This window comes from Hemiscyllium ocellatum, chromosome 2, assembly GCF_020745735.1.
Source record: "Hemiscyllium ocellatum isolate sHemOce1 chromosome 2, sHemOce1.pat.X.cur, whole genome shotgun sequence".
Taxonomy (NCBI): domain Eukaryota; kingdom Metazoa; phylum Chordata; class Chondrichthyes; order Orectolobiformes; family Hemiscylliidae; genus Hemiscyllium; species Hemiscyllium ocellatum.
In genome coordinates, this window is record NC_083402.1 from 36,264,435 (window position 1) to 36,292,274 (window position 27,840).

The window sequence follows — 27,840 nt, forward strand, 5'->3', positions numbered from 1 at the left end:
CATCAGGAAATATTCACAGATTCTGTCTGACCTGCTGAATATTTACAGCATCTTTTTTTATCTCAAGTTAGATATAGAGTCATAGATACAGTTTGGAAACAGACTCTTCAGTCTAGCCAAATTTCACAAACTTAAGCCAGTCCTACTTGCCTGCATTTGGCCCATATCCCTCTAAACCTTCCCTATTCATGTACCTATCCAAATGCCTTTTACATGTTGTACCTGCATCTACCACTTCCTCCACCAATTTATTCCACATACAAACCACCCTCTGTGTGAAAAAGTTGCCTTTCAGGTTCCTTTTAAATCTTCCTCCTCTCACCTTAAAAATATACTATATAGTCTTGTACTCCCCTACCCTTGGAGAAAGATCTTTGTTATTCACCTTATCCATGGCCCTCATAACAAACTCAAACACTGCAGACCTAGCAACATCCTTGGAAATCTTTTCTGCACCCTCTTCAATTTAATAATATCCTTCCTATAGCAGGGGAACAAGAACTGTACAGAGTACTCCAAAGTGGACTCACCAATGCACTGTACAATCACAACATGATGTACCAATTCCTATGCACAGTGGCCTGAGCAATGAAGGCAAGTATGCCAAATGCTTTTTTTAACCACCCTGTCTACATGTGACCAACTTTCAAAGAATCATGTATCTGAACCCTGAGGTCTCTCTGTTCAACAAAGCTCCCCAGGGCCCTACAATTAATGCTGTAAGTCCTGCCCCTTGTTCATCATTTATGCAACACCTCATATTTACCAAATTAAACTCAATTTCCATCACCACAGCCTGCTGGTCCAACTGATCAAGATGCCTTTGTAATCTTATATAGCTTTCTCCACTGTCCACTATACCACCAATTTTATGTCATCTGCAAACTTACCAACCATGCTTCCTAAATTCTCATCCAAATCGTTTATATAAATGACAAAAAATAGTGGACCCAACACCGATCTCTGTGGAACACCACTGGTCATAAGCCTCCAGTCTGAAAAGCAACCCTCCACCACCACCCTCTGTCTCCTACTGTCAAGCCAAATTTGTGTCCAACTGGCAAACTCTCTCGGAATCCCATGTGATCTAACTTTACTAACCAGTTTATCATGCAGAACTTGTCAAGGTTTTACTAAATTTCATGAAATATCTACCTCGTTTTCTTTTGTAGCTTCCCAAACATACTGGGATACATCAATGTTTATGTTTAAGACATTTAGCACCTCCTCTTCTGTAAAGTGGACTGTTTTCAAGACATCAATATTTATTTCCCTGAGTTCCCTAGCCTCTATGCCTTTCTCCATAGTAAATACAGACGCAAAATATTTATTTAGTGCTCTCCCATCTCTTGCGCTTCCTCATGTTAATGATATGGTTGATCTTTAAGGGGTCCTATTCTCTCCCTATTTGTTGTTTTGCTCTTAATGTATTTACAGAATCTCTTTAACCTTATCTGCCAAGGCTATCTCATATCCCATTCTGCCCTCCAGATTTCCCTCTTAAGAGTGCCCCTACTCCCCTTATAGAGATTCATTTGATCCCAGTTTTCTATACTTGACATATGCTGCCTTCTTATTCTTGACCAGAGCCTCAATATCTTTATTCATCCATCATTCACTATTTCTACCAGCCTGACCCTTTACTCTAACAGTAACACACTGCCCCTGAACTCTCATTATCTTATATTAGCTTTGAACAAAGTACAGTGCATATTTGCTATTGTGATACCAGGACAGGTATTGCACATAAAATTGCTTTATATTTCTTGAGTTTAGAAGATTGATGGGTAATCCATGTGATAGAGTTTAAAATAATAAACAAACTCAATAGGATAAGTACAGAGAAAGGGCATGCTTTGGTATGGAGCCCAGAAGCAGGGATCATAATCTTAAAATTAGTTAGTTACTAGCTCAGGTGTAAAATCCCGAAGTATCTTTGTAAACAAAAGATGGAATTTAACGCTTGTGATATGGGGAACTTGCCACCCAGCTGAAGGATCGGTGGAGGCCAACAGCAGAGGTAAGGGCATGGTGTTAGGTTACTGCAGTCACACGATTCCACATCAGGTTCAGTTAGCTCAGTTGGCTGAACAGGTGGTTAGTGAAGAAAATGTGTCCTTTCCTCATGGATGTTTCATTGCAGATGGTTTGTAGCTTGCTGTGAATGTCAGATTACATTGCTTCCCTACACTCTGGAAAATGGGATGACAATAAATGTTTGATGACTGGCATGGACAGGATGGTGCAAAGGACCTTTTTCTGTGCTGTAAAATCGTTATGAACTGATGGAAATATCAAATCTTTCTCAGGAGACTACTTTTGCTGAATAAAATGAAATTTGCATAACTGGGATTGATAAAATATGAATGGAAAGAAATGAACTTGTGAAAACAGGCTTGAGGGACTGAATGGTGATTTCCTGTTCTTATGGGGCAATATTCCTACATTCCTGTATCTAAATAACTTTACTTACAAAACATGTGATTATATGTAACAGCCATATGTCAACAACAAAAAAAAGGTTACCAATATATGACCATATGTAGCTGTAAAATAAATTATAAATTTATAAAGCTACTGTGATTGGTGTTAAAGTCACAACCACCTGATGAAGGAGCGGCGCTCCGAAAGCTATTGCTTCCAATTAAACCTGTTGGACTATAACCTGGTGTTGTGTGATTTTTAACTTTGTACACTCCAGTCCAACACCGGCATCTCCAAATCAGAGTTGGATGGAGTTATGTTATTAAATACCCCCATCTAGTGGTGATTAGTAATAAATTCTTCAGAGATTTTGCTCTCAAAATTGGCACAAAAATTCAGGTTTGGCAGACTGTTACTCCTCCTCCATCATTTTCAGTTGACCATATGGCATTTTCAGATGTGTGTTTACAGGAGTGTAATAGATGAGCATGCTGTTACTGATGTATGGTAATGAGCGTGTGAGCTACTCACAATTAACTGCACGGCTCTTTTGCTCTGCTGGTCTGAAGTGTTATCAGGGTCAACTCAAATCTGCTATTTGGACTGCTGTGGTCAGGGTCTATATTGTTTAGAAGTACATTACCATAACTGTCTGGGGTCTTGTGTTTATTCTCACATTGCATTTAATTTAATAAGACCCTCAACCTAAAGTTACACATGGAGTAATGGATACACCATTGTTGCTGATTAAAAGCAGGGGATTTTCCTTTTTCTATACAATGGAAGAAGGGAAAACTGAAAAGAATAATAGCTCATTTTTACTACTTTATCTAAGAGGCAAAATTAAGCTGAATGATCAATCCAGATTGCAACAAAACTTCATTGCTTTGGTCAATTTGACCATATTTTCAAAGCTCACAAGAGCTTAGTGAGCTCATAAGTGGTTGTTATATTTGTACCACACAAGTGCCAGGCAATGACTAACTCTAAAGAGAACTTGAATCTTCAATGCTTGACATTCAGTGATGATATTATTGCTGAACCTATCAACACCTTAGGGATTGCCATTGTTGAGAAACTGAATTGGACCAGTCAAATAAACAAGTGGCTACAACAGCAGGTCAGAGACTTGGAGTTCTGCAGGGAGTAATAAACTTGGTGCTTCCTCAATGCTTGTCTACCACCCACAAGGCACATGTCAGCAATATGATGGAATACTCCCCACTTGCCTGGACAGGTGCAGCTCCAACAACACTAAAGGAACTCTACACCATCCAGGACAAAGCAGCCTACTTAATTGATACCACATCCACCATCTTCCACATTCACTCCATCTACAGGATTCACTGCAGTAAATCACTAAGGATCCTTCGACAGCACCTTCTACTAGAGCTGGTGACCTCTACCACATTGAAATAAAAAGACAGCAGATCCATGGTAATGATACCACCTGCAAAATCTCCTCCAAGATGGAGCTATACTATTGTTCCTTCACTGCCACTGGATCAAAGTTCTGGAACTGCCTTGCCTACAGTAATGTGAGTGTCCTTACAACCCAAGGACTGCAGCGATTCAAGAAAGCAGCTCACAACCAACTTGTCCAGGATAATTAGGGTTGGCTAGTAAATGCTGGTGTAATCAACAGCAATCACATCCTGGGAATGAATAGACAAACATGATTTTGAAAAATGATGTTTTGTAAAACCTCAGCTTGGAGACTGACTTACGGAACAGCAAATGGCTGACTTTTGATGCATGGATAAGTTGAATGTTGCAAAATAGCAAATACACGAATCTCCCTTGACTGGAGACTTTTAGGAACAAATTGTGTACTCTGTAATAAATTTAAAATACAGAGTGGGTTTTGTAACAATTCTATAACCAGAATAATTATGGCACAGCAGGAGGCCATCTGGCTTATCATGTTTCTCAGAAGGAGCAATGCATCTGCTGCCAATCCTTTTTCCCCATCTCTCAGTATTCTTCCTTGTCAGATAATAACCCAAATTCCTCTTGAATACCTGAACTTGCACTGCCTTTCCCCACACTCTCAGGCAGTGCTTTCCAGATCATTCAGCACTTGATTTGGATTAAGGGTTGTATCTGAAATATTAACTTTTCTCATACTGATTAACCCAGCCTATATTTTCCAGCCTTTGCTGTTTTGATTTCAGATTTCCAGCATTTGTGACTATCTTTCAAATTTAGCTTTTGTCTACAAGGGGAATGCTATTTTAAGTGTTTATACTTAATTTATATGCAAATGAGCTGAACGTTGGGAATAACTAATCTTGAGGTAGTTCTTCCTTAGCCCTAATGAGGAACCTGTAAAAAAACTGACCATAATTCTGTGGGCTGACTCTGGAAAGTAGCCAGTAACTTTGGCTCCTTCTGAACCAAGTTGGTTTGGCAAAAACATGTGAAATAAAGGCAGATTAAAATGACAAATTAGCTCTAATTCTCTAAAACCTTTTGCGTGACCTCCTAATCATCAGTAGACTGAGAGGAAGTTTAAGGATAGAAATCAAGGTAAATCTTACCTCGTGGGCCCATCGTCTCACACAAACAGCACTCAGACAATCACTTATTCAGTCCATCTGGAAGCTCCATGTACGCTGGAATCCCACGGCTGCCACCAAATGTCACATTTTTTTCTCCTCTGGTTCTTGCACACTTGCTGCAACTAACTTTTGTGAACAGAACCAAATTTTATTAAGCGCAGTACAATACAAGATTTGGAAAAACTCAGAACACTCCTTGCCATGCCTGGCAGGTGTGTCTAGGGGTGTCTCTCTGGATGAACTTTAACACATACCTCTTAGGGCTTATGGCATCATGGCAAGAGCTCTCCCTGAACAAAGGAAACAGTCCTTATTTTATACAAAATCTTTACATCACAGTAAGTAATGCCCACAAGACAACCCCTCAGTTACTCCTCACAGTCGCATGCCACTCAAGATAAAATGCAGTGACCACCTTACCTCCAGAGACAATGTAACGCAAATCATCCCTTAACGGCCAGATCTGGTGTGAATTGTATTTTTTTAACTACAGGGAGTAGTCAGAATTCCAACTATAATGTTCTTATTGATTTCTGAATAGGGGATGAAACAATGTTAATCAGCCCTGAATGGCAAGCAATGGGAATGTAAACCTCCCACATTCCACCTATAAGACAAAGACACACCACCTTACCCCTGGGGTAATCGATTTCTTGCAGGTCAGCAGAGCAAATTAACTCTTCAATATCACAGATACACCTTAGTGGTATGTGAGCCTTAAACTTGGAATCTCTGAACTAGAGATAGGCGCATCACCTGTGTGTCAAAGAAAATGTCCATATTGTCCCATTTTATATAAATTATTTTACTCTAATGGGAGAGATCAAAAATGTCGTTATTATCATATAACAGTTTGAATTATGACAAGTGGGACTTGAATTTTGAACTTTTAGCTGAGAAGTAGGAACATCACCAGTGGACCACAAGACCCTTAAGTGTCAAAGGTCTCTAAAAGCATCAAGTATGCTATCAGCCACAATGTGGTCTCTCTCCAAGGACACCCAGGCATGTGTAATGTACTCAATATGATTAATCATTTACCACCTACCTGCTCTTCACCTTAACTGTGATTGATATGACATTGACATCAGACCAACTGATTTCACCGTTCCCACCTGATACATCACTCCTTGGGAAGGGTGGAACATAAAATTTTGTAACAGTTAGCATTGTTACATACGAAATATAGCAGACAGTGTACACAAAACACTCACAAACTGCCATGTGATAACGTAGATATTCAATTTTTTTGTTACTTGATTGAGGGATGAATATTGGCTAAAACACTGGGAAATAACATGCCTGTTTCTCTCCAAAATACATCCATTCAACTCCTCCAGTCTTGCCCCTTAGTCATTGAGAAGATCAATGCTGATTTTTATCTCAACTCCATCCACCTACCTTAGTTCAGTAAGCCTGAATAATGAGTCTTTGATGAGAGTAACAGGTTGAAAAAAAATTCAAAATCAAGAGTCAGGACAGAGCAGTGAAGGATAAAACCATTACTATTGGCTGAAAGAGCCAGAAATAGAGGGCAACAATGTAAGGATGTCAACAAATGAACCACTCACAACATGAGAAAATTTATGCAGCGGTGGGACCTGGAAAGGTCAAAATGTAGCAAAATTAGATTAAATGTAGCTTTCAAAGGTGAATTTCATAATTGTCTAAAGAAGCAATAGGGAAACAGTGCAGGTTGGAACTCAGTGAATTGCTCTTGCAGAGACTCCTTCCACAATGAGACCGTTCTATAATTCTCTCGTACTAGAGTTAGAAATCACTCCAGGCAGTCCATTGCAAATACAGAATGCTATCATCAATGCTGTTGTTAGATATTTGCTCACTTATTCTTGAAGGTAAGTGTGTATTGATTTCCAAGTTGACATAGTAGAGGGTATACACTTGTTTTTGAGGGCTGAAATAAACCAAAGATCAGGCTGTTTTCTGAGAGGGTTAGAAACAATTTGTGGCAATATTTAATGAAGAATATTCAATATCTTGGCTGTAATGGGAAGATTAGCTACGTATTCTGTGTTATATCAGCTCAAGTTGTTGTTGAATGTTTTTTCTTCAGCAATAACACCTATAATAAATTATCTGGAACAAAATCAAAAGTTGCTAAAGAAGTTTTGCAGGTCAGGCAGCATCTGTGAAGAGAAAGCAGAGATAATGTTTCAGGTCCAGCGATCTTTCTTCACTAGCTAGGAAAGATTGGTTTATATGCGAACGAAGAGCCAGAGGGCATGGGGAAGGAGTAAATGATAGGTGGAGATGGAGTCAAGAGAAAGAGAAAAACAGTTGGGCAGACAAACGAATGAATAAAAGCTAGCCTGGGAGAATGAATAGCAGATATTGGGAATCATTCCTGGCTGACAGTGAGTTGTAAATTGTAGCAGCCCATATGATGACAAGGCTAAGTGTAAGGGGGCTGGAGAAGGTGCTCAGATCCTAAAATTATTTGAACTCAATATTTGAACTGTGCAGGGTTGCCAAGTGCTGAGCTTCACTGGAGCACTGTATCAAGCCCGAGACAGAGATGTTCGCCAGGGTTATTTTTGTGGATAGAACATACATGTTCTTCAAATAAATCATCTGGTTCTGATATCTGGTTCAATCATCTTAGGGAGGAAAGGGAAACTGGAGGTGAGTCATGGGGTGGTTTGTTTAGGAGTTGGTGAGAGGGCTGTTGATGACAGCTGATTTGAAATAAAGTATGTCAGTGTCTGAAAAGTGAGAACACTAAACAACATCAACTGACATTGCAGCAGTGTTTAATGGTTCAAAGGATTCAGGGTAATCTAAGATGGACGATGGGAAAAATTTATGGCTGTAACATCTACTCCTTTCATAGTGCTTTCATGGTATTTTAGGTGCTGGAAGTGATTTCCTCGAATTTCAGGAGCAGCAATTACTGTTTTATAATGCTGTTTCATTGTTTTGGAACTTTGAAAAAGAAAGTCAAAACAACAGCAGTTTTAAAAGGGAGAAGCACAGACAAAGGAAGCACATGGTGAGGACAGTGCAGGAGAGAGAGAGAACCTGCACAGTTACTGCCTTTGCTGTTTTGAATTCATGTATCGCTGGACATCGGAGTATGTCTGGGAAAATTCTTTTTAAATTAACAAACAGTGAAATTCACAACTAACCTTGGAGGAACCTGTTTGGGCGAAGTTCACAGCTCAGAATCAGGTAAGTTAATCATTGTTTTAAGTGTGTCCTACAGAAAGGCTGCAGTAGTGAGTAGACTGGATTCTTTCTTGATTATATGTTTTTGGAAATATGTTTCTTGATTAAACTCAAAATATAAGCCATAACTATTAATTTAACCTGGGGCAATGTTTTGTGAGACAGTATTATTTTCTGGGTCTGTAGATTGTGAAGGAGCAAAAATGGCTTTTAGTAGAGTGTGATATGTACTTCTTGTCAGATGTGGGAGTTCAAAGAGAGTTTAAGGGTCACTGTGGATTATATCTACCATAAATACTGTTGGATCTGGAGAGACAGTTAGAAGCAATGAAGAATTTGCAACAGCGACAGTATGTGATGGATGGCAGTTATAGGAAGGGGGGAAAGTCTCAGATACAGTCACGTAGATGGATTAATTCCAGGAAAGGTAAGAGAGGTAGGCACCTAGTGTAGGAGTCACTTGTGTATATACCCATTTCAAACAGGTATCTGTTTTGGAAAATGAAGGGGGTGATGAATTCTCAAGGGAACGTAACACAAACAGGCCAAGTTTCTGGTATTGAGAGTGGCTCTAATGCAACGAGGGGTACGTCGGCTTCCAAGAGATCAATTGTGTTAGGGGGCTCTGTAATCTGAGGTACAGACAGATGTTTCTGTGGCCAGCAGCGAGAAAGCAGAATGGTGTGTTGCTTCCCTAATCCAGAATCAAGGATGTCTCAAAAAGGGTGCAGAATGTTCTCATGGTTGAAAGGGGCCAGCAAGCGGTCATTGTCCACATTGGAACCAACGACACAGAAAGGGAAAATGTTGAAATTCTGAAGGGTGATTACAGAGAGTTAGGCAGGAATTTAAAAAGGAGGGTAGTAATATCTGGATTACTCCCAGTGCTATGAGCTAGTGAGGGCGGGAATAGGAGGATAAAGCAGATGAATGCATGGCTGAGGAGCTGGTGTATGGGAGAAGGATTCACATTTATGGATCATTGGAATCTCTTTTGAGGTAGAAGTGACCTGTTCAAGAAGGACGGATTGCACTTAAATTGGAAGGGGACTAATATACTGGCAGGGAAATTTGCTAGAGCTGCACGGGTGGATTTAAACTAGTAAGGTGGGGGGGGGGGGGGGGCGGGAATACCCAGGCAGATAGTGAGGAAAGAGCTCACTCTGAGACTGGTACAGTTGAGAACTGAAGCAAGTCAAACAGTCAGGGCAAACAGGGACGAGGTAGGACTAATAAATTGAACTGCATTTATTTCAATGCAAGGGGTCTAACAAAACATGGGACTGGGATATCATAGCAATTACAGAAACATGGCTCAGAGATGGGCAGGATTGGCAGCTTAATGTTCCAGGATACAAATGCTACAGGAAGGAAAGAAAGGGAGGCAAGAGAGGAGGGGGAGTGGCATTTTTGATAAGGGATAGCATTACAGCTGTGCTGGGGGAGGACATTCCCGGAAATACATCCAAGGAAGTTATTTGGGTGCAACTGAGAAATAAGAACGGGATGATCACCTTATTGGGATTGTATTACAGACCCCTTAATAGTCAGAGGGAAATTGAGAAACAAACTTGTAAGGAGATCTCAGCTATTTGTAAGAATAATAAGGTGGTTATAGTAGGGGATTTTAACTTTCCAAACATAGGCTGGGAATGCCATAGTGTTAAAGGTTTAGATGGAGATGAATGTGTTAAGTGTGTACAAGACAATTTATGGTTCAGTATGTGGATGTACCTACTAGAAAAGGTGCAAAACTTGACCTACTCTTGGGAAATAAGGCAGGGCAGGTGACTGAGGTGTCAGTGGGGGAGCTCTTTGGGGCCAGCGACCATAATTCTATTAGTTTTAAAATAATGATAGAAAAGGATAGACCAGATCTAAAAGTTGAAGTTCTAAATTGGAGAAAGGCCAATTTTGACGGTGTTAGGCAAGAACTTTCGGAGATCCAAGATGGCGGAGACTCAGCAAGTCTGAGTCTACAGAGCCCTTCCCAAAACCTGGGAAAAGTGGGTTTCCTGCCCCCACCACACTTGCCAAACCACCCAAAAAATTTCTTTAATCTTAATTAGCTGCTGAATATTATATTTAAATAGTCTAATACTGAGTGGATAATGAGTAAATCAAAGGGACCCCGCAGCTCTCAGAAAACAAAGACCCCTCCCCCACCCTCCTCTCCTCCGGCTGCAGCTGATGTAAAAACAGGCCTTATAGAGATGATTGCTAGATTGGAATCGACACTCGTCAATTTCATCGCAGAATCCAGACAGAGATGGAACTCATTCGAAGAAAAGCTGCAGAAACAGAATCAAACTATTGGAGAATTACAGGGCCGAGTGGAGGGGGCGGAACTAAAGGCCACGACCTCCGAGGCTGCAGCTCAAACAGCTGCAGAACAGGTGCGAGCTCTGGAGCAGAGAGTCAGGGCCTTTGAAATCTACATGGATGATATTGACAACAGAAATCGGAGAAAGAATATTCGGTTGCTGGGCCTTCAAGAACAAGAAGGGAAAGGACAGTTAGCAGCATTTCTGGAGCGATGGCTGCCCCAGCTTTTAAACCTGGGGGCTGAAACTGACCGGGTAAGGGTGGAGTGGGCCTACCGGGTCGCAGTACGCGGATCTGGCCCAAACCAGCGCCCACGCCCGGTCCTGTTCCGGCTGCAGAGTTATAGGGAGAGGCAGATACTCCTGGATGCCTCCAGAAAGCTTGGAAAGGATCCTAAAGCTATGATTCATGAAGGATCCAAGATTATGTTATTTCAGGACTTCTCCCCAGCTTTGGCACGAAGAAGGAAGGCGTTTGATGAGGTGAAGAAATGTTTAAGGGACTTAGATATTCAATACACCTTACGCTACCCAGCGACGTTATGCTTTACCCACGAAGGATCCGAGTATAATTTTAGATCATCGGAAGAGGCCAAGAAACTTTTAGACTCGGTTAAATAAATCGTAAGAGACAATTTATGTTGGCTTGCCTCTCCCACACTCCGTGGGGAGAAATGGATACTTTATTCTACTTTACTTTTGCCTCTGGGAGCGGGGTTGTCTTCCTTGCTATGTTATTATACTTAACTGTAATCTGTTGGAGTTGTAATTTTATAGTTATGTGTGTTTGTACGTGGCATTGATGCTATTAGATATACTCAGGTATGGGTGGGGAGGGGTGGGGGTGCGGCGCTCACTGTTAACTCTAGCTCGGTATTATATCTAAATCCTATTAAGGAGCGCCTGGGTCGAGGGTGGGACACTGTTTGGGAGAGGATATGGTGGAACGTTGGAAAGGTAGTAAGGCCCCCTGAGAACAAGGGGGAAGATCTCCATTCAAACATGTTTAATTTTTTTTTTGTTTTTATTGTTTGGAAATAGCTTCCTTTTTATCATACTGTTATGAGTGTATTAGAGAACATTTTCTCTTATTTGAAGGATGTAAGCGACTCAACTATACACTCTGGATGATTGTGGATTAGTTGAATTTTGATGATTATATATTTAAGATCTATTTTTATATTAATGTTTGTGCTTGAAAATTCTGCTTATTTTTGTAAATTTGTCAAAATGTTAAATTCCCAATAAAAATATCTATAAAAAAAAAGGCAAGAACTTTCGAAAGCTGATGGGGCAGATGTTCGCAGGTAAAGGGACGGCTGGAAAATGGGAAGCCTTCAGAAATGAGATAACGAGAATCCAGAAATAGTATGTTCCTGTCAGGGTGAAAGGAAAGGCTGGTAGGTATAGGGAATGCTGGATGACTAAAGAAATTGAGGATTTGGTTAAGAAAAAGAAGGAAGCATGTGTAAGGTATAGACAGGATAGATTGAGTGAATCCTTAGAAGAGTATAAAGGAAGTAGGAGCATACCTAAGAGGCAAATCAGGAGGGCAAAAAGAGGACATGAGATAGCTTTGGCAAATAGAATTAAGGAGAATCCAAAGGGTTTTTACAAATACATTAAGGACAAAAAGGTAACTTGGGAGAGAATAGGGCCCCTCAAAGATCAGCAAGGCGACCTTTGTGTGGAGCCGCAGAAAATGGGGGAGATACTAAATGAGTATTTTGCATCAGTATTTACTCTGGAAAAGGATATGGAAGATATAGACTGTAGGGAAGTAGATGGTGACACCTTGCAAAATGTCCAGATGACAGAGGAGGAAGTGCTGAATGTCTTGAAACAGGTAAAGGTGGATAAATCCCCAGGATCTGATCAGGTGTACCTGAGAACTCTGTGGGAAGCTAGAAAAGTGATTGCTGAGCCTCTTGCTGAGATATTTGTATCATCAATAGTCACAGGTAAGGTGCTGGAAGACTGGAGGTTGGCAAACGTGGTGCCACTGTTTAAGAAGGGTGGTAAGAACAAGCCAGGGAACTATAGACTTGTGAGCCTGACCTAGGTGGTGGGCAAGTTGTTAGAGGGAATCCTGAGGGACAGGATGTACATGTATTTGGAAAGGCAAGGACTAATTAGGGATGGTCAACATGGCTTTGTGCATGGGAAATCATGTCTCACAAACTTGATTGTGTTTTTTGAAGAAGTAACAAATAAGATTGATGACGGCAGAGCGGTAGATGTAATCTATATGGACTTCAATAAGACGTCCTACAAGGTTCCCTATGGGAGACTGATTAGCAAGGTTAGATCTCATGGAATGCAGGGAGAACTAGCCATTTGGATACAGAACTGGCTCAAAGGCAGAAGACAGAGGAATGTGGTGGAGGGTTGTTTGGAGTGCCACAAGGGTTGGTGTGGGTCCTCTACTTTTTGTCATTTACACAAATAATTTGGATGCGAGCATAAGAGGTACATTTAGTAAGGTTGCAGATGACACCAAAATTGGAGGTGTAGTGAACAGCGAAGAAGGTTACCTTAGATTACAACAGGATATTGACCAGATGGACCAATGGGCTAGGAAGTGGCAGATGGAGTTTAATTCAGATAAATGTGAGGTGCTGCATTTTGGGAAAGCAAATCTTAGCAGGAGTTATACATTGAATGGTAAGGTCCTAGTGACTGTTACTGAACAAAGAGACCTTGGAGTGTAGCTCCACAGCTCCTTGAAAATGGATTCGCAGGTAGATAGGATAGCGAAGAAGGCGTTTGGTTATGTTTTCCCTTAATGGTCAGAGCATTGAGTACAGGAGTTGGGAGGGCATGTTGCGGCTGTACAGGACATTGGTTGGGCCACTGTTGGAATATTGCGTGCAATTCTGGTCTCCTTCCTATCGGAAAGATGTTGTGAAACTTGAAAGGGTTCAGAAAAGGATTACAAGGATGTTGCCAGAGTTGGAGGATTTGAGCTATAGGGAGAGGCTGAACAGGCTGGGGCTATTTTCCCTGGAGCATCAGAGGCTAAGAGGTGTCCTCATTGAGGTTTACAAAATTATGAGGGGCATAGATAGGGTAAATAGGCAAAGTCTTTTCCCTGGGGTCAGGGAGTCCAGAACTAGAGGGCATAGGTTAAGGGTGAGGGGGAAAGATATAAAAGAGACCTAAGTGGCAACTTTTTCACACAGAGGATGGTACGGGTATGGAATGAGCTGCCAGAGGAAGTGGTGGAGGCTGGTACAATTGCAACATTTAAGAAGCATTTGGATGAGTATATGAAGAGGAAGGGTTTGAAGGGATATGGGCCGGCTGCTGGCAGGTGGGACTAGTTTGGGTTGGGATATCTGGTCAGCATTGGATGGGTTGGATTGAAGCGTCTGATTCCATGCTGTACATCTCTATGACTCTAAATAAACAACTGAGGATATTATTTTCACTACGTTATCCCATTTAGAAGCAACTCATCCTTTAATCTAGCTTGTTACTCCAATGAAGAAATGAGGAAGTGCTTCATTGTTGTACGAACATGTCTCAGATGGTGGTTTGAAAAGAAAATCGTCTGGCCTATTCTGATAGTATACAGTGAAAGTGTCTATTTGTAAAAGCTTCGGGAACCTTCCCAACCTTTTGTCAATATTTCATCTTCAACTAAAACAAATGCACACAGTTCAGTTGGTACTTCTATGATTCAGGAGTAAGTGAAGACTGCAGACACTGGAGAGTCAGAGTTGAAAAGTGTGGCGCTAGGGAAGCACAGCAGGTCAGGAGTAGTGGAGAGTCAACGTTTCGGGCATACACATTCCTGAAACACGTTGACTCTCCTGCTCCTTAGATGCTGCCTAACCTGCTGTGCTTTTCAAGCGCCACACATTTCGACTTCTATGATTCAGGGCAATGACAAATTCATCATTAAAATGTTCATGAACTGAGTATCAATGGTGTTTATGCTGCTGTTATTAGACTGCTGAATCCACCTCTCTGATTTCAAATCTAATGTTGATTTTATTTTTGTGCACCTCTTTTGCAGCTGTAAACTTGTATACCTCGCTATGTCAAAACACCCCATGATCTGTATGTCCTTGTATGCTGTGATCTGCCTGTAATGTTCATACAACAGAACTTTTCACTGTATTTAGGTACAAATGACAACAATAAATCAAATCAAATCAAAATCACAACATAAACAGTAGTTCAGTTGCTGTTTCACTTTCCTTTTGGTAATAAGGCTTTAGGTTCAAATTCCACATGCAGGATTTGAATGCAAAAGTCAAAGCTGATCCTTTATTACTCAGGATGGTTGGATGGATCATCTTTCACAGGAAATGTTAAAGCAAACCCCTGACTACCTGCTTGGGTGGATAGAGATCCTGTGGTATTATTTTGAAGACATGCAGACAAGTCATTCTCAGTGTTTTCGCCGATATTCATCCCTCAGTCAATTAACGAAAGAACTGAATGTCTGGTTGTTATTAACCAGATTATGTTTCCTACCCAACAACAGCAACAACCAATCATCCTCCTCCTGTCCCTGACCTTACTCCCGACTGTCCCGGTGACGTCATAGACACCGCTCCCCGCCGCCTGATCCGACCTCATTCCCATCAGCCATTGCACCCACACCCTCCGGGGGCGGGGCCGGGGTCGCTGCGTCATTTCCGGGTGTAGCCGCTGTCCTGATGGTGGTTGGGGTTGTCCGTTGTCGGGAGTCGCTCCGCCTTTCTCTTCCCGCTCCGGTCTTGGCGGGGCTGGCCGGTACCTCCCCACGACTCAGCTCCTTCTCCTGCGTGATAGTTACTACGTTCACCTTCCCTGGGGACATCAGTCAGGTGAGTGAGTGCCTCTCTGTAAGCCGGGTAAGGTGCAGTTTATGTCACAGTGTGGTACACAGCGGGTTGGTGCTCAAGCTCTAAATGGTGAACTGATTATAAACTTGGAGCAGCCCTTAGTGCCACCGTCAATAATATTATCCCTTCTATTGACAAGAATTGCATGGGACCGTTGGGTGTGAGGTCAGAGACGGGAGGAGGCCATTCAGCGCCTCCAGCCTGGCCCATTGGTCAGTGAGAAGATCATGGCTGATCTTTGTGTCAATTCCATCTGCCCACCTTTAATAATGAGTCCCTGACGACGGGTTAAAAGATTGGATTCTGAAACTGGAAACCTGTGATCAGGGTGTGCAATGTTGGAATTTTGCTACAAAGGGCCAGAAGATTTAGGAACAGAATCAGGTCATTCAGCCCATCGAGTCTGCCCTGATATTTACTCCTCTAATCTTCCTGCCAACCTTCATAACCTCACGTTTTGCTGCATTGTTCCTTCCATCTGCCAAGTTTTTGCCCACTCACTTAATCTGCCTATTATCACTGCACTGTTTGTGCCATCCTCACTGTTTGTCTACCCACCTATCTTTTGGCATCTGCAAACCTGATTGTAGTGTATTCATTTATTTTATCCAAGTCACTAATACATATTGGAAATAATTGTGGCCCAAGCATTCATCCCTATGGCACTTCACCAGTTGCAGGTTGCCATCTTGAAAATACCCCTTTACCCCAACTCCATATGTTCTATTACCCAATTCCCTTTCCATACTAATATATACCTCTAACACTATAGGTTTTTTTAATCTTAAGTCGAATCTGGTTGGTGGCGGGGAGCAGTGGGAGGGAGGGAGAGGGGCTGCGAAGGGAGGTTGTTTGAAATTGGGGAACTCAATGTGGAGTTCTGCCCAAGCAGAAGATGAGGTGGTGTTATTCTTCCATTTTGCAGTTTGGTTCATTGTGGCAATGGAGGAGGCCAAGGATGGTTATGTTGGAAAGGGAGTGGGAAGGGAATTAAAATGGGCTGTGACTGGGACGTCCAGTTGGCCCCTGCATGCCTGGCTGAGATGCTCGGTGACCCGTTCCCTAAGTTTACATTTGGTCTCCCTGATGTAGAGAAAACCACATCAGGAGCATCTGATGCAGTAAACGAGGATAGAAGAGAGGCAGGTGAACCTCTATCTCACCTCGAAGGACTGTCTTCATTGGTGAGATGGACCTGAAGCGGATTTGTGGCAACAGGGGAGTTGGGTTTGAATTGGTGCAGTGCCTGGCAGCATCGGTGGGATCTGCTTTGTTGAGGTCCAATGAAGACTCTGTGGTGGGGCATTGGTGGTGCGGAAGAGTGCCGACTTTTCATGACTTTTGTTCTGATAGCGGTGGCAAGGCAAAGAGCCCATGACAGAGCACTTAACAAGAAGGACTGTAAACCGTTCCTTTACTACTTCATTTTTGTGCCTTTATATTTTGTTTTGTTTAATTCGACACTATGCAACATTTTTAATGCTTTCGTAACAAGATACATATGGCAATAAATAAATCAACTAAATCAAGACAGATAATATTTAGTGTTTGTTTTGTTGACTGTTGTGTAGTTCTGTGATCCCAATTGATGGTAAAAGTGGACAAAACAAATCCCAGGATAAAATCGAGCTTGCTAGACATATTTAATTTTTGCAGTTGGTTAATGTGGTGGTTAGTCACTGAAATATTTAATTGAGCTGCAGATGTTATTTTAGAACAGAATGCAAGTTTTCTTTGGAAAAGGGAAGAAAAGACAAAGCTATATATGTAAAAGAAAGTTGGCTCTTAACATGTAGACATACTTTTCAACCAATTTACCAAACTGTCACACAGACACTATCTAGAGAAATATCATTCCCCTCAGCCTATTAAATATTTGCCGATCCATTCCAATCTCTTTTTTTCCTTGAATTGCTGAGTTCCTTTACTTTTGCATTTGTTTTTGAGTCTGAACCTCTTTCAATTCTGATGGGCTTAACTTTTTCAGTTCTAACAACTTGAAGACTACTATCTGAGCTCTCCCTGCTAGGAAATGCCACAGACTGGAAACCATTTCTGCTGAGTTAGATTTCTGAAACTGGACTGAAAATCCTACTTCTCTTGCGAGGATAAAAACTTCTCTTCTGAACTGAACTCTTTAGTTCAGGGCTATCCACTAATTGCCTTAATATGTTGCCCGATCTGTCATTAACTCAACAGAATAAATATTGTCCGAAAACATGACAGAGGCCTTCTAGAAAGTTCATAGATTCATAGAATTCCTACAGTGCAGACAAAGGTCATTTGGATTATAAAGTCTGCACTGACCCTCCGGAGAACATCCCACCCTATCCCTGTAACCCCACGTTTATAATGGTCAACCCACCTAACCTAACATCCCTGGACACCATGGGGCAAATTTGCATGGTCAGTCCATCTAACCTGCACACCTTTGGACTGAGGGAGGAAACCAGAGCATCCAGAGGAAACCTATGCAGACATATTAAGAATGTGTCCACACAGTCACCCAACACTGTTATTGAACCTGTGTTTGAAGTCATATGCCATCTTAGCAATGATGTATTTATGTCATGGTCCAAATGATTTTATGGACTTTTGAAACATTTATCTTTACAGAGCTAACCAAAGTCTGCCTACTTTTGTTTTTACTATATCTGAAAAATGGTAGCAGTTTATTTTCCATGTTTATCACAGTAGTAAAATAAAATTGCTTGTTTAAAACCATGGAATCCATGGGACCGCGAGTGCTGTTGGTGAATGCTTTATTCTTTCAGTAGATACTAGGGGATTTCAATTTTGTCTACTTTACCGGAGAGGTTACTGGTCTATAGCTGGATTATAATAAGTATATTAATGACCTAGACTTTTACAGGGCACAATTTTGAAATTTGCAGAAGATAATGTGAAAACTTCAAAAGAAAATAGGTTGGTGGAGCAAGTAGCAAAAAAGATTTAATGTAAGAGAAGTGATCATCTTGAGGAGAAGGAGGTAAGTGGAGATGCAATATAAACTAAAGGATGCAATTCTAAAGGTGATGCAGGAGCAGAGGGGCCTGGTTTACAGTCTTGATTAAATTCTGACATTGTGGAAACAGGCCTTTTGGCCCAACCAGTCCACACTGACCCTCCAAAGAGTAACCCATCCAGACCCACTTCCCTCTGACTAATGCACCAACTAATACACCTAGTGCTATGGGCAATTCAGCACGGCCAATTCACCTGACCTGTACATCTTTGGACTGTGGGAGGAAACCGGAGCACCCGGAGGAAATCCACACAGACACAGGGAGGATGTGCAAACTCCAGTCAGTCACCCAAGGCTGGAATCAAACCTGGGACCCTGGTGCTGTGAGGCAGCAGTGCTAACCACCATGCCGCCTTTGAGTAAAGCAAATAATCAAATTAACTAAAGAAACCAGCCCTTAAAAGGCACTGTAACAGAACGCAAAAATTACAAAGAAAAGTTATCAAAATAAAATAACTGAGCTGTTGGTATACTGTGGTACTTACTGTTTGCAGAAGGCCTCAGTGTACTAGCCTACACCATATGCTCCATCTCCAAGATCACTTAGGTGCTATGTAACTGGAAGATTGGCAGGCAGGTACCTTGGGCGCATATGTGCAACAATTTCTGATGGAAAGGCAGTGATTTACAATTCCATTGGGACTGTGGGCTTCATTAATGGGTGTATAGTGTTGTAGGTAATTTGCTGTAGATAAAATAATGCTTGAATTTAGTAGTAAATAAGACTTCAGTTTACTTTAGCAAAAGCTTTTGGGAGGAGCAAAACACTGAATATAGTGTAGCCAAGCTTCTCATTGATTCCAGGCAGGTGTTGAGGATTTATACATTTTGTGTTACACCCCCTTCCCAAGAGTTATGTACGTGCCTTGCCTTCAGAGAACGACAGCATGTTCTGGGCCATTGTTTGTCGCAAAATGTTTCCAAGATGTGTCTGTTGGCTGATGCATACTACGATCATACTTTGTTCAATAGCAGGAACGTTTACAATGACAGGAAGAACCTCTCTCTCTGCAATTGCTCGTGGAATCCAGTTTTTGCACAGTAGCAAAAACATGTTTTCTGCAATTGTTTGCAAAATCTGAGGGTCACTCTACAGTTAGCACAGCATTTGTGCATTTAACCCTTTAATTTCATGCCTTCAATAGAGTACACAAGCAAGGAACACAAATTAGGCACAGGAAAATATGGCCCTGCTCCAAAATTCAATTATAATCAGGGCTGATCACGGACTTGGTAACTGTATTTACCTAGGTAAAAACAATGACTGCAGATGGTGGAAACCAGATTCTGGATTAATGGTGCTGGAAGCGCACAGCAGTTCAGGCAGCATCCGAGGAGCAGTAAAATCAACGTTTCTGGCAAAAGCCCTTCATCAGGAATACAGGCAGAGATCCTGAAGCGTGGAGAGATAAGTGAGAGGAGGATGGGGCTGGGGAGAAAGTAGCATGGAGTACAATAGGTGAGTGGGGGAAGAGTGGAGTGGATAGGTGGAAAAGAAGATAGGCAGGTAGGACAAGTCATGGGGACAGTGCTGAGCTGGAAGTTTGGAACTAGGGTGAGGTGGGGGAAGGGGAAATGAGGAAACTGTTGAAGTCTACATTGGTGCCCTGGGGCTGAAGTGATCCGAGGCAGAAGATGAGGCGTTCTTCCTCCAGGTGTCTGGTGGTGCGGGAGTGGCTGTGAAGGAGGCCCAGGACCTCCATGTCCTCAGCAGAGTGGGAGGGGGAGTTGAAATGTTGTGCCACAGGGCGGTGAGGTTGATTGGTGCGGGTGTCCCGGAGATGTTCCCTAAAGCGCTCTGCTAGGAGACGTCCAGTCTCCCCAATGTAGAGGAGACCACATCGGGAGCAACGGATACAATAAATGATATTAGTGGATGTGCATGTAAAACTTTGATGGATGTGGAAGGCTCCTTTAGGGCCTTGGATGGAGGTGAGGGAGGAGGTGTGGGCGCAGGTTTTACAGTTCCTGCGGTGGCAGAGGAAGGTGCCAGGATGGGAGGGTGGATTGTAGGGGGGGGCGTGGACCTGACCGGGTAGTCATGGAGGGAACGGTCTTTGTGGAAGGTTGAAAGGGGTGGGGAGGGAAATATATCCTTGGTGGTGGGGTCTGTTTGGAGTGGCGGAAATGTCGGCGGATGATTTGGTCTATGCGAAGATTGGTAGGGTGGAAGGTGAGCACCAGGGGCGTTCTGTCCTTGTTACAGTTGGAGGGGTGTGGTTTGAGGGCGGAGGCGCGGGATGTGGACGAGATGCATTGGAGGGCATCTTTAACCACGTGGGAAGGGAAATTGCGGTCTCTTAATGAAGGAGGGGCTCTCTGCCTGTATTCCTGATGAAGGGCTTTTGCCTGAAATGTTGATTTTACTACTCCTCATTTGATTAGATTAGATTAGATTACTTACAGTGTGGAAACAGGCCCTTCGGCCCAACAAGTCCACACTTACCCGCCGAAGCGCAACCCACCCATACCCGACATTTACCCCTTACCTAAGACTACGGGCAATTTAGCATGGCCAATTCACCTGACCCGCACATCTTTGGACCGTGGGAGGAAACCGGAGCACCCGGAGGAAACCCACGCAGACACGGGGAGAACGTGCAAACTCCACACAGTCAGTCGCCTGAGTCGGGAATTGAACCATGGTCTCAGGCGCTGTGAGGCAGCAGTGCTAACCACTGTGTCACCGTGCTGCCCACGAACTGCTGCCTGAACTGCTGTGCTCTTCCAGCACCACTAATCCAGAAACTGCATTTACCTGTCCACTTCATTTTGTACTGTTAAAAGATTAAATTGGACTATCTTTCTGGACTTTAATGTAATATTAAAGCATTAAACTGCACTGACTGAACATTCTGGAAGTGGATGAGGATGACATTCCCACTCCACTCAGACAGTCATTTGCTACTACTCCCCTACTATTATCAAATTAAACTATCGTTCAGTATCTTCCATTCAGAAATGCTCTCACAGCCATCCCCCAAAGCAAGGACAAATCACACCTGCATTGTCTTGTGGAATCGCTTAGTCAGGAAATCATCTGCAGAATGATTCCCAAGGATTAGGACAGTTACATTTGCATTATCTCTGAGGGTGATCTCATCCTACCATTGTACCTGGAGTAAGATGTGGTTATGTGGGGGGAGTGAGCAGAGTATCTGTGAGCATTATGAACTGATCTGTATAAAGGGGATGTTTTTTCTTTGTTCAGGGCAAATTTGACTTGACTTTGCATGCCTGCGAGGAGATCAAAGGGGTCACCTAGCTTTACAGGCTTTAATAAACTTTAACTGTTTTCAGAAGTTGGTGTGTGCGAATTACATCTTGTGTGTGAGACTTTGGGGAAAGAGCCTAATATTTATACCTTGATTTGCTAAGACCAAAACACTTGTTTATTGTGGTAAAGCTATATGAAGTACTGGATTGGCCTCAGCTGGAAGATTGAAGGCATTACTGAAATTGCAAAAAAAGATTCTCAAGGATGAGGAATTTCGTTTGGGTAAATAGATTGGAAAAGCTGGCATTATTCTGTGGAGAGAAGATTTGATAGAGATACTGATAAGCATTGGAAATCTAGATAGCAGAAGAGAACAGTTCCCAATGATAGAAGGAGGATGAGGAGAGGGCAATGAATTAAGATGATATGCAAAAGAAGTGATGTGAGAAAGAACATTTCTTTGAAGTGTGTGGTTGGATCTGAAATGTGCTCACTGAGAATGTGCTGGAGTCAGATTCAAAAGAGAGCACAAGCTTACAAGGCTGAAGAGTGAAAGGACAGCAATAGGTGAATTGCTTTTGCAAGAATTCAGTCCAAACATGATGGGCTGAATGATCTCCACTTATGCTGTTACTGTTCCATGCTTTTTATGGATTTAATTGTCGGTTGTGAAGTATTTTTAAAAAGGCTGAGTGGGTAGGAACACCTACAGCATCTAGATAGTCAGGGCATCCTGGGAGACGAGATAATTCAATCCGCTGAGAGGTACAAAGCTATGAAATGAGTTATTCTGATTTGTGAATCCAAGTGCTACAAATGAAAATCAAAGCTAACATGAAGGACAGCAAAGAAAAACAATGATCGATTAAGTATGTGAACGTAAGAAAATTTATTTCAGTAGAAGGCTTCAATCAAGACACCACACGTGGAAAACCCAAGTGGTTTGTGCTGGTAAATCTATACATGATATCGATTTTAGTTTGGATATATTTGTGCAGAGAGGGCATAATGCTTATTTTCCCTTGTGAATGTTTGATCACCTACTGTGAATGAAAAACCACAAGAGGAAATGCTTATCTTGACCTAGTAATTGTTTGTGATCTTAAATGAATTAATGAAGAAATTAAAAGCGAAATGAAGAGGCAAAATGGCTTGTACTAAGTCTGTAAGGAGAAAAAAATGGTGGAATGTGAAGGAATGTAAATGCTATTTTTAACAAATTGTTAATAGAATGATTGCTGTGTAATTTGTTTTTTAGAATGACATATTTCACTCACTTTGTGACACTGCTACTAGTTAATTTCCTGCAGCTTTTAGAAATTTCAGAATTCCAACTCTTCCCTCTTCCACCACCCACCCTCCTTCCTTTGCTATCACTTTGTCAGCTGTTTCTTTAACTGTCTTGGCCGAAAATTTACTATTTGGTTACGACGCTTTCAGACTCTCCCTCAATCCTTCTTAAAATACATTTCTTTGAATAAACCGTTAGTTATCCTACCCAACGTTTTATTGTTCTAATCAATGACGATTTCTGTCTGACGTTTCTGTAAAGATACAATTAATTCATGGGATGTGTGTATTGCTGGTAAGGCCACTATTAATCAACCGTCACTAATTGCACTGAAGATGGTGAGCATTCTACTTGGAAATCATGCAGTCAGTGTGATTTGTTACATCCAGTGATGTTCCAGATGGAGTTTCAGGATTTAGACCCAGTAATGATGAAGGAATGATAATATATTTCCAAGTAAAATGCTAAATAAAACTTCTTGGTGAAATTACTAAGGATGAAGTTGAAAGATATGTGGGAAACTTAGGCTCACAACTAAACCTGTCCAAAGATTGAAGAGCTGTAATGGTCCAAACTGCTAGGGTCTTGAATGATATGCACAAAATAGAATACAAATTAGCTGCAGTGATGATCAAGTGTATAGTTTTCCACCAGACCATATGTTAAATACTGCAATTGTCAGCCTGGAGAGAGACTTTCAAATGTTGGAAGCAGTGCAGAGCAAAGCTAGTAGGCTAATTCCCAGTGTGGGGGTTCTGCATTGAGAAAAGGATAAAGAGGATTGGTCATTTCAGTCTAATAGAATACTGTTTGAAAGTGAGTTAAATTAATACACAAGAGTGTTAAATGAAGCAAAAAAACAGAACCAGGAATGTGATCAATGATACTTGTTAAAGTTTAATCAGAGGAGATAGATTCCTATTAGAAAAGAGATTTGAGGTCTGTTGTGAGGGAATTCTTCGTGTGGAATAACCATTATATGAGAGTGGTAGAGGCAGAAGCCATGAGAATATAAGGAATGATTATTTGTTAAGGTGGGAAAGAAATGGTGCTAGGATTACTGTAGTTGAAAACATTAGATCTAAATGCTTCCACCTTTTGTCTTCCCACCCTACTTCTAAAACTCCTTAAAGCCTACATGTTGACCAAGCTTTTGACCAGCTACTCTAATATCTCCTTAAGTAGTTGTGTCAGATTTTGTTTTATAGTGCTCCTTATAGTGCCTCAGGGTCTCTGTTTTACTAAGATGTCGTATAGATATCAGTTATTAAAATGGGTCAAATGATTTGCACCCGTATTATGTTGAGAATTTCAGATAATCAAAATTGGGATAGAATGTTTGTAAGCAGTGTTGCCATGCTTCGAATTATAAACTAAGAATGTGGTTTATGTCAATTCAGAATTATTTAAATCAAGATTAAAGGCAAAGACCAGGCTTGTTTTCACCTCTAACCATTGAATCAATGTAAAGCATAACATATTTTCTCTCTCCTGATCGTGATGTACATGAGAGATCTAAAGGTTTCACTACCAGATCAGCTGGCCTCATCATGCAATTTTTTTTTACTGTTTTCCATAGTTACTGGAAAATTTTATAAAGGGTGTTGGATATGTAGGGGTGAACTAGGAGGTACTAATTTATTGCCTATTGTATCATATGCTCTGTAAATAGACTCTCAATTGGCCAAATTCTTTGGGATGTGATCACAAGGTTTATTTGCAAAGCTAGAGGTGTTCCAAGTGACCATTTGTGCAGCAATATACTCATTATATGCTGGCTGAATCCTAATTTTTTTTTTAACCACAGCAATAGGTTATTAATTACTCAAGGCACTAGTTACTTAAGCAATTCAAACATGTGTCTTTTCTCCTAATGTGCTATCATCAACATTCAAAACTTCTCAGACACATTGTGCTGATGGGAAAGGGGTTCTAGAATCTTGACGTAGTGCCAGTGAGGGAGTCAACATGGTGCATGGCTTGGAGAAGAACTTGCAAATTATGCAGTTCTTGTGCATCTGCAGCTCTTCTCCTTTGAGATGGTAGACGTAGGTTTAGAAGGTGCTATTGAAGCAGTCTTATGAGTTGGTGAGGTTTTTTTTTTTAAGCAGGATGCTGCCTGGACTTAAGGCAAGCCTTATAAGCAAGCCATATGAAGAAAGGTTGAAAAAGCTTGGACTTTTCTTTCTGGAGAGAAGGAGAAAGAGCGGAGACCTGATTGAGGTATCCAAGATAATGAGAGGAATAGATAGAGACTTTTCCCCAGGGCAGAATTATCAGATATGAGGGGTCATAGTTTTAAGATATTAGGGTAAAGGTGTAGAGAAGACGTCAGAGGTAGGTTCTTTACGCAGAGAGTTGTGAATGCATTGCCAGTGGTGGTATTGGAAGCGGAGTCATTAGAGACATTTAAACAACTGCTGGACAGGCACATGGAGAGCAGTGAGTTGAGGGGGAACATTTCCATTGAATATTGAATCTGATGGTTCAATTCTTTCTGAAGGAGCTGATCATTGTCTACAAATTGTGTGGCATGAACATTTGTAGCCACACATCAACCCAAGCATGAATGTTGTCAAGGTCTTGCTGTGTGTAGATGCAGACTACTTCAGTATCCAAGGAGTTTTATAATGTGCTGAAGATGTCACTGAGAATTGCACTTAACTCCACAGGGTCAAAAGGGATAAGCGGATAAAGCAGCTGAAGATGGTTGGGCTTCAGATAGAGCCTGAGGAAATCTAGCAGCGATGAGCTGGGATTGAGGTTGTTGGCTTCCAATGTCCACAATGGTGTGGGTGTTTTCAAGGCCTTTTGTGATTCAAGCACATGTCTCGGCTGATTCTTTAGGGGAGTGTTGTTAGATTACAGATGCCTCCTTTTGGATGAAACACGAAAATTGTGCACCGTTTCTTACCTCAATTGGATGTGAAATGTTCTCTGGTATTATTTAAAGAAACAAAAGCAGATTATTGAGACATTTATCTTTTTGCTGTTTTTGGGACCTTATGTGACCACTCAATTTATCTGGAAATGTTCAGTGCACTATCTTGATGTTTTGTCTTCTACTTTATTCTGGCCAGTTCGTTTAAGCCACAAAATTTGATCTGCATTCCCAATTGATACTCTGCAGGGAAATTTCTATAACCTGAGAATAATTAAATGCAAGTAGCTTGTTCTGTACTAATTGTTTTGGGAATGAAATGAGAGTCAGACTGGTGTAAATTTTAGTAAAGAAAAGTACTTCAGTTGTTGAAAACCTGAAATAAAAAATAAAAACGTTGGGTGCACTCAGCTAGTCTGTTAACATGGGCAGAAAGAAACAGTGTTAACTTTTCAAATTGATGACTCGAGGCTTGGAGTACTGCATTAATCAACATCAGCTAATCCCATTTAAGATTAGATATGGTACTTGGGATCTTCCATGTCTGTACATTTTAGCTACATATTTGATAAATCTGCTAAAATATTGGGACAACTGTGACCTTTTTGCTCTACATTCAATTTAGACCTGTAGTTCAGCTTAAATCCCAAAATGTGCACTTAGGAATGTATCTGTACCAAGTATATGAAACAATCTAATTTAGTTCAGTTTTATGTTTCAGCAGTTCAGCTGTAATGATACAGCAGATAGTAATTCATTTCCTTTCCTAGGTCTCAAAAGGTTTAATGCATTCTTTTCAAGCAGGTAAGCTTGTTTCATTGGCCTGTTGACCTACTGTTTGCCTCAGCTTTTGTGCTTTTTCTTTTGACGCCTTCTAAAACAAGAAATAAAAATAAGGTCTGGCATTGTGGCTGGCTTGTTAGAGCTCTCAGTGTAGATCTGGAACTGAGAATGTTTTGCTAAGTAGTGATCCAGAACCAGTAGGAATTGAAACTTCTAGGCCTAAGGTTGCAAAGGGGACATGTAATCTTTCAGAAAATAGAACTCAATATTGTTGATTGGATTATAGGAACACACAGATGAACAAGCGATAATTGGTATCAATGGCTTGTATGCTTGGATCAGAAGCAGGCTGAGTGTTACTAAAGACTGGTATAATTGTGTATTGTAAGGACACAATGAAATTCAAATATGCTTACTGTTGAACTAGAACACTTAAATCATCATAGAATCACTACAACGTGGAAACAGGCGATTCATGCCCAACAAGTCTGTCCTGAATCATTCCCCTACCCTATCCCTGTAACCCTGCATATCCCATGACTAGTCCACCTAATGTACACATCCTTAGACATAATGGTCGATTGGCCATGCTAAATTACCAAAACTGCACATCTTTTGGACTGAGAGAGGAAGCCATAGCACCTGAAAGAAACCCACGCAGACATTGGAAGAATGTGCAAACTCCATACACACAGTCATCCGAGGCTGGAATTGAACACTGGTCCTGGCGCTGTGAGGTAGCAGTACTAAGCACTGAACCACCATGCTACCCAGGAAGCTACTTAGCTGTCCAGAACATTGAATTTGTGTCCTATGCCTCGATGACAAAAATTAAGGCTTACACTCTAGCGCAGTCTGAAAAACTGCTGCGATGTCAGATTTGTTGCTTTTTCATTGAGAGAAAACTAAGGCTTTATCTGATTTTTCAAGTGGGTTTAAAAATTCCCTTTTTAAAGGACAGAATGCCCCTGGTGCTCAACTTCCATCCTGCCAACCTTCACATAAACCAAATCATCCGCTGACATTTCCGCCAGCTCCAAAAAGAGCCCACCACCAGGGATATATTTCCCTCCCCATCCCTTTCCGCCTTCTACAAAGACCGTTCACTCCGTGACTACCTGGTCAGGTCCACGCTCCCCTACAACCCACCCTCCCATCCTGGCACCTTCCCCTGCCACTGCAGGAATTGCAAAACCTGCGCCCACACCTCCTCCCTCACCTCCATCCAAGGCCCTAAAGGGGCCTTCCACATCCATCAATGTTTTACCTGCACATCCACGAATATCTTTTATTGTATCCATTGCTCCCGA

General features: G+C 41.6%; 1 protein-coding gene across 3 annotated transcripts in view; it reads left to right on the forward strand.

The window, feature by feature from the left end:
• Nucleotides 1-15,157: 15,157 nt before the first annotated feature.
• The window catches only part of wdr41 (WD repeat domain 41), a 58,677-nt gene continuing 45,994 nt past the window's right edge, over nt 15,158-27,840 (forward strand). For 2 of the 3 annotated variants that reach the window (XM_060843604.1, XM_060843623.1), the window contains exon 1: nt 15,158-15,315. The gene's annotated coding sequence lies outside the window, so the exon portion shown is untranslated. Of the gene's footprint in view, nt 15,316-21,773; nt 21,858-27,840 lie in introns of those variants that run through there. The other variant, XM_060843615.1, reaches the window with a different exon arrangement.